The sequence below is a fragment of the Macrotis lagotis genome, chromosome 1 (assembly GCF_037893015.1).
Source record: "Macrotis lagotis isolate mMagLag1 chromosome 1, bilby.v1.9.chrom.fasta, whole genome shotgun sequence".
NCBI classification, from domain to species: Eukaryota; Metazoa; Chordata; class Mammalia; order Peramelemorphia; family Peramelidae; genus Macrotis; species Macrotis lagotis.
Window position 1 is genome coordinate 439,360,624 of NC_133658.1, and position 11,057 is coordinate 439,371,680.

Consider the following 11,057-nt stretch of genomic DNA (forward strand, 5'->3'; position numbering starts at 1 on the left):
TTTATCTTCATCTTATATTTTTTTCATTCCTTTCTGAAATCTCAGCACTCAACAACAGAATGCCTCAAGCTCTGATTGTTAATGTCCACTAATTTCTGAAATATAAATTGCTCACAATGAAAATTTAAAAAATCAGTTCTTTGGAGCTAGTGTGACCTGGCTTCAACCAACCCTGCATCTGAAGGAACATGACTGGGATTGCGGGTCCATAATTAAGATGAATTCCCATCCCAAAAAGGATGAGCAAAACACAGCCCAATAAAGAGGGACAAAGGAAAATGTCCAAGAATACTAGAAAAAGAAATATACTGGCCTCTGGTGAAGCCAACATGGCAGCATGAAGCTAACATGCTCCTGGAGTTTTTCTCTATTAAAGATAAATGAAGCTTCTACTCTGACATTCAAGCTACAGATTTCACCAAGAAAAAGAGAATATTTAAAGAAATTTTCAATGATAGACACTGTGGAGGAACTTCAGTGAAGGTCTGTCTCTTTGGGGGGAAAGGGGAAGTAAAGCCCAGGAGGCAGGAGAGCAGGGAAAGCAAGTAGGAGGCACAAGATAGGACTGGTCAGGAACGAGCCACTGCTAAGTAAGAACCTGGACATAAAGGAGAAAACAAACCTCTGCAAAGGCAAGCCCTGGATTACATAGGCTACATCTTGCCCAAAAACAAGCCAGGGATCAGACCCTAGTCCCAGCTCCCTTGGAGCAGAGCTAAAACAACAAAGATGAGCAAAAAAGGTAAAAGAGCACTCACTATAGAAAACAGCTTTACAAAAAAAGATGATAACAATGCCAAGTCTGAAGAAGAAATTAGTGAAAAAATCATTCACAAGGGAAAAGCTTAAAAAGAATTTAAAAACAAAAGAAGGGAGGAAGAAGAAAAATGTAAAACAAAAAAGTAAGTCATGGAGGAAAAATATGAAAAATTGACCAGAAAAAGGAAACACAAAAGGTAATTGAAGAAAATAAAACCCTAAAAGTAGAACTGAATAAATAGAAACCAATAAATCTACCAGGCTACAAGATACCATCAAACAAAACAAAACAGCTAAAAAAGTGAAGATAAAGTATCTTTTACTGAAAACAAATGACCTAGAAAATAGATCCAGAAGACACAATCTACAAATCATCAGACTACTAGAAAACCTAGATTTAAAAAAAAACCTGAAAAACATTATGCAGGAAATTATAAGGGAAAACTGTCCAAAATTACTAGAACAACATAGCAATATAACAGTTGAAACAATCCACAGAGCCTCTCCAGAAAGAGACCCTAGGACAATAACTCCAGGGGCTGTTATAGCTAAATCCCATAACTCTCAAATAAAGGAGAGAATATTGGAAGAAGCAAAAAGTAAACAATTCAAATACAAAGGAAGCACAATCAGACTCACACAGGACCTATCAGTCTCAACACTGCTGGACCAGAAGACATGGATTAACATATATCAAACAGCAAAGGGCCTGGGAATACAACCTAGAATGAACTACCCTGCTAAATTCCTAAAACAAAGACCAGAACTGAACAGAGAATTCAATTGCCAAATATACAACTCAAAAATTGTATAAAAAGGTAAATGAAAAGGGGAAAGAAAAAACAAAACAAAGCAAAACAAATGTTGGTCAAGACCATCAAATTGTATACAACCCTAAAAGGGAAGATATAGTACTTCTAATTCTTTAGAACTTTATTTTTCTTAGTATAAGTAAATGTTCGAATATAATTAAAGAGATTTAATTTAAAGGATATGTGTATATTTGGGTCTTGTCTCTCCATTGAAAAGATATAAGATGTCATCACTATGTTTGAGGCATAAAGCCCAGATGAAAAGGAGGGGTGTAACTTTAAATTTAGGTGTCTTGTTATCTTTGGAATCATTTTAATTCTGCCCTGCTAACAAAAGCTTAGTACATTGTCTAAAGAGGCCATAAACTGGGAAGTCCTGAGTCAGAGCCTTCCATAAGATACAATCATTTGTAAAGATCTCAAGTGAGACATTTAGAGACTCCCAGGACTTAGAGATCTTTGATATTCTTGTAGTTAATTAGATCTAGGTTTGTGCTACATTTAACAAGGGGTTAAGCATCCTGGGTGGGGAGGGAGGGGGTAAAATGTTAGAGAAAATAGGCCTGGGAGAGAAGTACAAATAGTTCAAGAAATGATTTGGCTTTGGATGATACTTGGTCTCATTTGGAGGACTGTGTGTCCTTGGAGGATGCTTGAAAAGGGAGTAAGGTAAAAAATGATTATAATTTGATATAATTTGAGACAATGCTACTTATCAAGCAAACAATCTGTGATGATACTTTGATAACAATATGAGCTTATCAAGCAATAGTACTAGAGTGATAAATAACAACATGTGAAGAGGCACAAAGATTTATAATTTAAGAGGGAAAGAAAGCAGAATGTGAAGACTGAGTGAATTCTATTCAATAGATTTAACCCAGAGAGGAAATAAGATATATTTAAAAATCTATCCTAATCTACAGTGAAGAGGGGTACAGGGAAAGGGAAAGATAAGGGAAGAAAGGATTGATAAAAGGGAAGGTGAAGGTATAAATGAAAATAAACTGAAAGTTAAATTTTAAATGAAAAGTCAATAGGAGAGCAGAGTGAAATTTGATGAGGAGGAAGAAGAGTAAAGGAAAGGAAAAATACGAATGAATAAAGCACAGGAAAAAATGCATAATTAGTCATCTGAACTGTAAAAGGAATGGGATGAACTGTCACATAAAACAGGAGAGGATAGCAGAATGAATTAAAAAACAGAATCCTACAATATATTGTTTACAAGAAACACAGTTGAAGCAGGGAGATACAGGGTAAAGGTAAAAGAATGGAGTAACATACATAATGCTCAAGGAGAAGTTAAAAAATCAGGGATAGTGAATCCTGATTTCAGAAAAAGCAAAAGCAAAAATCGATCTCATTAAAAGGGATAAAGAAAGAAACTAAATTTCGTAAAATGCACCATTGGTAATGAAGCTATATCATTACTAAACATGCCTAGTGCTATAGCATCCAAATTCCTAGAGGAAAAGCTGAGTGAATTAGGAGATGTAGATAGCAAAACTTTGATAATGGGAAACCTCAATCTCACTCTCTTAGTTCCAGATAAATCTAACCATAAAATAAATAAGAAGGAAGTTAAGAAGGTGAATTAAATCTTAGAAAACTTTGATGTGACAGACCTCTGGATAAAATCTAATGGGGAAAGAAAATATTATACCTTCTTCTTGGAGTATGTGGCACCACCAAAACTGACCACATACTTAGGGCATAAAAACCTTTTAATCAAATGCAGAAAGGTAGAAATAATAAATGTACACTTCTCAGACCATGATGCAATAAAAGTACCTGTAATTAATGGTCATGAAAAGTTAAACCAAAAACTAATTGGAAATTAAATAACTTCATCATAAATAATGCTTAAATCAAACAGCAAATAATAGAAATAGTCAACAATTATATCCAAGAAAATGATACTAAAGAGACATCATGCCAAATTTTATGATATGCAATCAAGGCAGTTCTGAGGGGAAATTTTATATCTCTAAATTCCTATATGAATAAAATAGAGAAAGAGGAGAATAATGAATTGGGTATATAACTAAAAAAGCTAGAAAAGGAATTAATTAAAGATCCCTGATTAAATACCAAGTTAGAAATTCTGAAAATCAAAGGAGAGATCTATAAAACTGAAAGCAACAAACCCATTATTCTCATAAATAAAATGAAGAATTGATTTTATGAAAACATCAATAAAAAAGGAAAACCATTGAGTATTCAGATTTTTAAAAAGTAGATAACCAAATTGCCAGTATCAAAAATGAAGATTGAACTAACCACCAATGAGGAGGAAATTAAATAGATGTATTCTTTCAAAAACAATTTTGCCCTCTGGTCCCATGATATCAGGGCAGCCTTCCATCACTAAATCCTGTAATGTTAAGTACAGACTTATTTTCTCTTCAATGTTGTCAGGAAGAACTATAATTCTCAGGTTTTCCTTTCTTGATTGGTTCTTGAGGTCAATGGTTTTGCTGATGAGGTATTTTACATTTTCTTCTATTTTATCAATTCTTTGCTTTTGTTTAACAGGCTCTTGCTGTCTCATGAAGTCATTAGTTTCCACAGACTCCATTATTTTTTTAAGAGAAGAATTCTCTTCATTTACCTTTTGCAACTCCTTTTCCAATTGGTCAATTCTATTTTTGAAAGAGTTTTCCATTTGACCAATTGAGGTTTTCAGAGAATTATTTTCTTTTTGCATTTGTCCAATTGTATGTTCCAATGATTTTTTTTCTTGTTTCAAGGTATTAATTGTCTCTCCCAAATCTTCCAATTGATTTTTAAACTCCTTCCTGATTTCTTCAAGGAAGTCTTTCTTTGCTGGAAACCAGATCATATTCTCCTCAGAGGTTCTAGGTCTCTCTGAGTTAGGGTCTTTACCTTCTAGGAATTTTTCTATGGACCCTCCCCCCTTTCTCCTGGCCTTTCTTCATTTTACTAGGACCTTATATTGACAAGGGACTGGTTCACAGAGGTTTGGTGTTGAGATCCCTAGAGGTTTTACTCACTGGGTTTAGTAACTCCAAGTGGGCTGGCCAGAAGGTTGTATTGGTTGCTTTCTCTGGAGTGTCTGTGACCTTAATTTGAGGCCCTTTCCCTTAACTTGGAGAGGGTGGGTGAAGGTATTGAGTATTTTTTCTTTGATCAATGATGAAAATCCATCATCCACCTTGCCCTAGGGCAAGGTAATTGCTCTCCATATTCATAGCTGAGGAAGGTCTTCTGCTCATAGGCCTGGGGCAGAGATAGGCTATAATTGTGTTCATTCTAGGAAGAGGCTTCAGCTGAAATGAAGTACTGGAACTCTCCCTCCAACTCTGCTGGCAAGCTCCAGACCTTCAGTGCCACAACCAATGCCTCTGCTCCCTAGTTGGCCGATCAGGCTTGCCCCACTTTTAGGATTTCATGCTCTAGTCCTCCCTACTGATCAGGCTAGTCAAGCTCTCAGGATGTCGACTACTCTGACTCCAATCAGACTGGTCACACTTTCAGGCTCTTGCCTGCCCCATCTATCAGGCTAGTTGAGTTCTTAGGCTCTGACCCTGTCATGTGCTCCCAGCAGAGTCAGCCTTCTGTGCCCAGCTCCCCCACGATCCTGGAGGACAAACCTTGAGGTAGATCTTCTCCCAGTATCTCTTTCTGGGTTTTGTGGGTTGGATTGCTGTTAAGAGGTTTGTTTCATATTATTTATGAGCGAAGATCAAGAGATCAGTACTGTTCCTGTCTTCTCTGCTGCCTTCTTGACCAGAAGTGCTATTCTTTTGTAATTTCAAAGAAATTATATTAACAGTGTTTGGTTCTCTTGTGAACATATAAGCAATTTGAATATTGTAATGTTACAGCCTGGAATTAACATGTGATTGTTTTGAAGGGGTGGTAAAGAAAATATCACAAATTATGGCTCCCTTCTGGGATACATCTGCTTATTCATGCATAATATAATACAAATATTATTTTGTAAAATTTGATAACTCATATTGTTAATTGACCTGAATGCCTAGTTGCTTTTACTATTGTTTAATGACTTGGAATTAATAACACATGTTAGAAAAATAAGGTTACCTGAGATCTTCTAAGGCTTTTTTTAAGAATTCTGAAAGTAATAATTTGTATTTTTGAAGATGGTTAGTAGTTAAAAATTTATGCATAAAAATGGCTGTCTATATGTGTAAAACTGGTTATTTGCTTTGAGGGAAAAGCACTATGTAACATGATGATGATTTGAGATTTCTCTGACAATCTCTAGCCAATTGTTATGTGAAGGTATGGAAATGATGAGCAACCTCCTTGCCCCGAAGGAGATGTTCTTTTAAATATAATTAAAAATGAACGAATTCATTGCAAAAAGTTGATTTTGTTTATATATATATATATATATATATATATATATATATATATATATATGAATTAGGATTATTGTTGTTACATCTCAAAATCCATTTATTGCATTTTATTTATAGCACTCTTCTTAGGTATATGACACATGCAATTTTAAAATGCTTTTTCAGTACATTTGTTTATACTATTTGAGCTTTTGTTACAACTTATGTGGCATCTATCAATGAATCTGTTATCAGAAGCTATGTTCTTATAAAATGTATTTTGATACTGGATTATAAAGTATAATTCTCCCCCCTTAGAGACCTTCTAGTTTTTTAAAGGTTACTCTTTTAAGTTTTGGTTATGTTCTTGAATTTTATCAAATTTTAAGGCAATGTGCTTGGGCCTTCTGGAATGAATAGTTACTCCTATACATAAGATACAAAATAGTTCAGACAGTGTTATAGGTGTATTTCTTGGCTACTAGAAGCCATTGAGAGGTCTATAGGAACAGGCTCTGCATTAGATATTATAATTAAACAATTGGCCTTAGAGAATTGCACAACTGATTGTAAGAATGCTTTTTCTTACCCTTTCAAAGGATTCAGTTCCTTACAAGGAGTATGGATGTAGGTTCTTACACTTTTCATGCAGCTGTGATAACTGCATAAGATAGGAAATTAGTGAAAATACTGAAAATGATTAAATATCACTGAATTTTTCTTTTCCGCACTTCTTTTCTGTGATTCTGTGCTACCAGAATGCTTTCCCCTACCTTTCCCCCTCTCTGCCACTTACCAGCTTACAGTTCTGGCTCTTATCAAACTTTTGGGGTTTTGAATAGAAAATGATTTAAAGTTATTTTGGATATGACTTTTGGAATTTAAGAGAAGCATAAAGAATATCTTGTAGTTATAAACAGGGCTTTGGGGCAATCTGAAAATACATGTAATTGGATTAAGGAAAGCATAGTAATATTAAAACATTCCTTCACAAACAAAAAGGGGGGATATATAATATGCCCACCAATAGATTGAATTATTCAATTTAAGACTGAATTATGCAATTTATACTATAAACATTTTTTGAAATTTGATTATGAAATCTTTGGAAATTGAACAGTGCAAACAGAATAAGTAGGTATTTCAAGAAAGTCAGTATGAATACATTATGCAAGAAAGGGTAATGTGGAAAGATAGGGAAGTAGATAAGACCAACTAGGTAATCATCCAAGGGCCAGGATATGTTTGTATTTCTACAGGTAATGGAAAAATCTGGGTTCCTGAAAGGAATGTCTGCATTATCACTGAAGGAGATGAAGTACAGGATGGGTTTAGCACTCAGACCTCCAATTAATTTTGGCAAAACAGCAAAGGACACATGTGTTCAGATACAAGAGATGATCTTTCATCATATCAATGTCAGGAATATTGAGGTCTGTATGTAATGTGACAACGAGAAGTATTCTGAGCAGTATGCAAAACCCTTGTCAGTATCCTGTTATATGGGACATTGGAAAAGAGCATGTTTATCCACCCTTTTTAGATTGTTATCTGACTCTAAGAACTTGTTATAAGATTGTTTGATGACTTTGTGATTCAGTCGTGGCACAATGACAGTTATAATATATCATTATATGGTAAGAGAGAAAGCTATTGCTGCAATTAATAATGTACATAACCTGTTGTAAATGTACAGTGTTGGGGAAATAGCAAATGGCATTGTTACATTAAATATTGTGCCTTTTGGTTTGGGTTTTGAATTTAATTGATTTTGAGAAAAAATCAAGGGAAATTGATAATGCTTCAAAACAAGATCTTCCTCCTGATCATGCTGTATAAGATATTATTGACAGGATTGATAAACTTCCAGGTCCTACAATGATTTGGACCCTCCCCATGCATAGTGTATCAGTGATGGTAATGTTTATGATCACAATAGTTCTCATAAGGTATTGTCTGAAAATAATCTGCCCTCTTGTGGATGGCTTACAAGAAATTCACCTCAAAAGCAAAAAAGGGAGATTTGTAAGAGACTGTTGAGGATCACAGGAAAGTCATTGCATGACTGGGAATGACTTAAAAGTCCTCATGGCCATGTGCATCAATGACCTACTCACTTGGTTTGGCTCTCCTGATCTTCTCATCTTTTCCTTATGTTTTGATATATTCTGGAGCAATGTGTGTAAACACTAAGCCAGTGTATGGGAGTACTAGCCTGAGGTAGTAAACTTTTGTCACTACTGTCCATGAGCATGGAGTCATTGTTTGATCAGCTACTTGGAGAATGCCACATTAATTGGGAGTAAACCAGGGGCTAAGGGAATATTTAAACTCTTGAATTCTGTAAAATAAATGGAGAACTTGTCATCTTTGTCTCTTGCCTCTTCAACATTCACCTTAGAACTTGACTACAATGGGACTGAGTCAAGTAAATAGGTTATGAATAAAGTATGTAGTTATGAGTAATGGATGTTAGATGTCTGGCACACAACAGTTTAGTACCCAAATTATATGCTATGTCATATTCCAGGCCCTTTCTTCCTTTAATGTTGATGCAGTCAGGTCCTATATAATCCTGATTGTGTCTCCTTGTTATTTGAATTTATTCTTCTGGTCACTTTCAGAATTTTCTCCTTAATCTGATAATTCTGAAGTTTGGCTACAATATTCCTTGGTGTTTTCTTGTTGGGCTTCCTTTCAGCAGATAATAGATGGATTCTTTCAATGGCTATTTTGCCCTCTGGTTACAGGATAACAGGGCAGTTCTCCTTGAATATTTCCTGAAGAATGCTTTCATGACCTTTAAGTATTCCTATGATTCTAAAATTATCTCTTCTGGATCTATTTTCCAGGTCTGTTATTTTTTTATTTGTGTTGCATTTTGAATTGTCTTCCATTTTTTCATTTTTTTCAATCTATTTAATAGATTCTTGGTGTCTCAGGAGGTCATTAGCTTCCATTAGTCCAAATCTATTTTTCATGGAGCTATTTTCTTCATTTTGTTTTTTCATCTCCTTTTCCACTTGATCAATTCTATTTTTTAAAGGAATTATTAACTTTTTCCCCTTTGCCCCATTGTGTTTTTGAGGGAATGATTTTCTTTCTGAATTTTTCCAATTTTTTTTAAAAATACAATTGTATTTTTAAAATATAATTTTAAAAGATGTTTTCTTTTGTTACTTTTGGTTGCAAGATTTTAATTTTCCTCTTTCATTTCTTTCCCCAGTTTTTCCATTTTATTTTTAAAATCCTTTCTGACATCTAAGAAATCTTTCTGGAGTAGAGACCAATTCATATTCTCCTCTGAACCTTCATATGTAACATCCCTTCCTATCCTTTTCTGTGCTCATTTCCTTATTGCCAAGGTAACATTCGGTAGATCCTGCTTTTCCTTTGACCTTTCTCATTTATTTTAGAATTTGTTACTTATCCTAAATGTCTTATGGTGGGGAAGGGCTTGCTGGTAGACCTTGGTGTTGAGAATCCTAGACACTTGCTAACTGGCCTGACACCATAGATAATTGGAAACTCCAAGAGGTTACTCAGAAAGGAACTCCAGAGGCTCTCTTTGGATTGTCTGTACTTGGATTGTCTGGGTTTGTCAGCTGCCCATTCCCTATGCATGAGGTTGTATCTGGACTTTTCCCACTGGCAACCCAGTTTCTGAGCTGGCCAACAGGACTGGAAGCACCAGAGGTTTTCTTTGGACAGTCAGCATTTAAAGTCACTCTCTTGTACCCTGGGTCTTTGGGAAAGATGAGAATACCTGGATTGATTTCGGTTCTGTTTGCCCTGGGAATGCCAGACACATCTTCCAAAACTCCAGGGGATATTCTGGGAACACCAGGGGCTCTCCAAGTGGAGCTGTCCAGACTAACTGTGCTGACGAAATGGGTGTTCTAGGCAGCTTCCTGGAATCTCCATGAAGCTGCAGCTCTCCCATTCCATGGCCACACTGGCCACATCATAAAGGTTTCCACTTCCACAGCAGAGTCTCTCAGGTAAGTCACACACCTTGCTCCACTGCTGGTGAACTGGTTTGCTAGTCTTTGTCCTGGTCCTCCCATGCTCCACTCTCCCCAGACAGACCTTACAGGGAGATGTTCCCCTCTGTTCCTTTTGGGTTTTGTTGCTCCAACAACTCTTAAGAGGCTTGATACATAACAGTTCTGAGGGAAAGCCAGGAGAGCTTAAAATAGTGCCTGACATCTTTCCACCATCTTGGTCACATGTCCCATGAGCAGAATTATTAAGAAATATTGAACTATCAATTACTTTAATCAATTAGTCATTAAATTAACACTCATTTATTAAACACATACAATATTCCAGGAGCTGTGTGCCTAGGATATGAAGATAAAAAGAAACATTTCCTACTCTCTAATTTCTTACATTCTTTTGTGGAAAAATTTATACATAAATCAGAATATATAGACTATATAATTATAAGTAGAATATAACTCTTAAATGGCAGGTACTCTCAATGGAGGGAAAGTAGAAAAAGCATCACATAGAAAGTGTCTTGAGATGAACTTTGAAAGAATCAAAGAATTAAAAGAAGTGTAGATTAGGAGCAGTAGTGTCCCAGTAATAGAGGAGACACATTGTAAAATTGAAGAAATCAGAGAAAAGCATCATTTGGAAGGAATGGGTGGAGGCTAGTTTAAGTTGACTTTGGTGAGATGTCCAGTATATAAAGAAGTGACAAAGATATCTTGAGGTCAGGTTATGAAATAAAAATGAACAGCAAACATGATAGTCTATAATAGATCTTGGAGGAAACAGCAAAAATAATGTCCATTAAATATGTTAATAATATGACTAGGTACCACTTTGGTACCCATATGGAGAGAGGAAGGAAAAGTGTGAGATCTCAGATAGATGGTCTGAGTGAGATCTTACATAAATCTGAAAACTATCTTAAACTAAAGTATCAAGAATTATTTTGCTAGGAGTTAATGAACGGGAAAAGATTTCAAAAGATAGGTTGAAGATAACAGAAGGTCAGTTAGCCTCTGTAGGTTTGGGAGGCTAAGATATATTTTGTAAGAACAGAAAAACTCCATTCAATAAACTGCTTTGAATTGTGCTTTTCCCTATATATTGTGTGGCAATGACAGGATAATGAAAATGTAAGGCTTCTATCAGAGGAAGA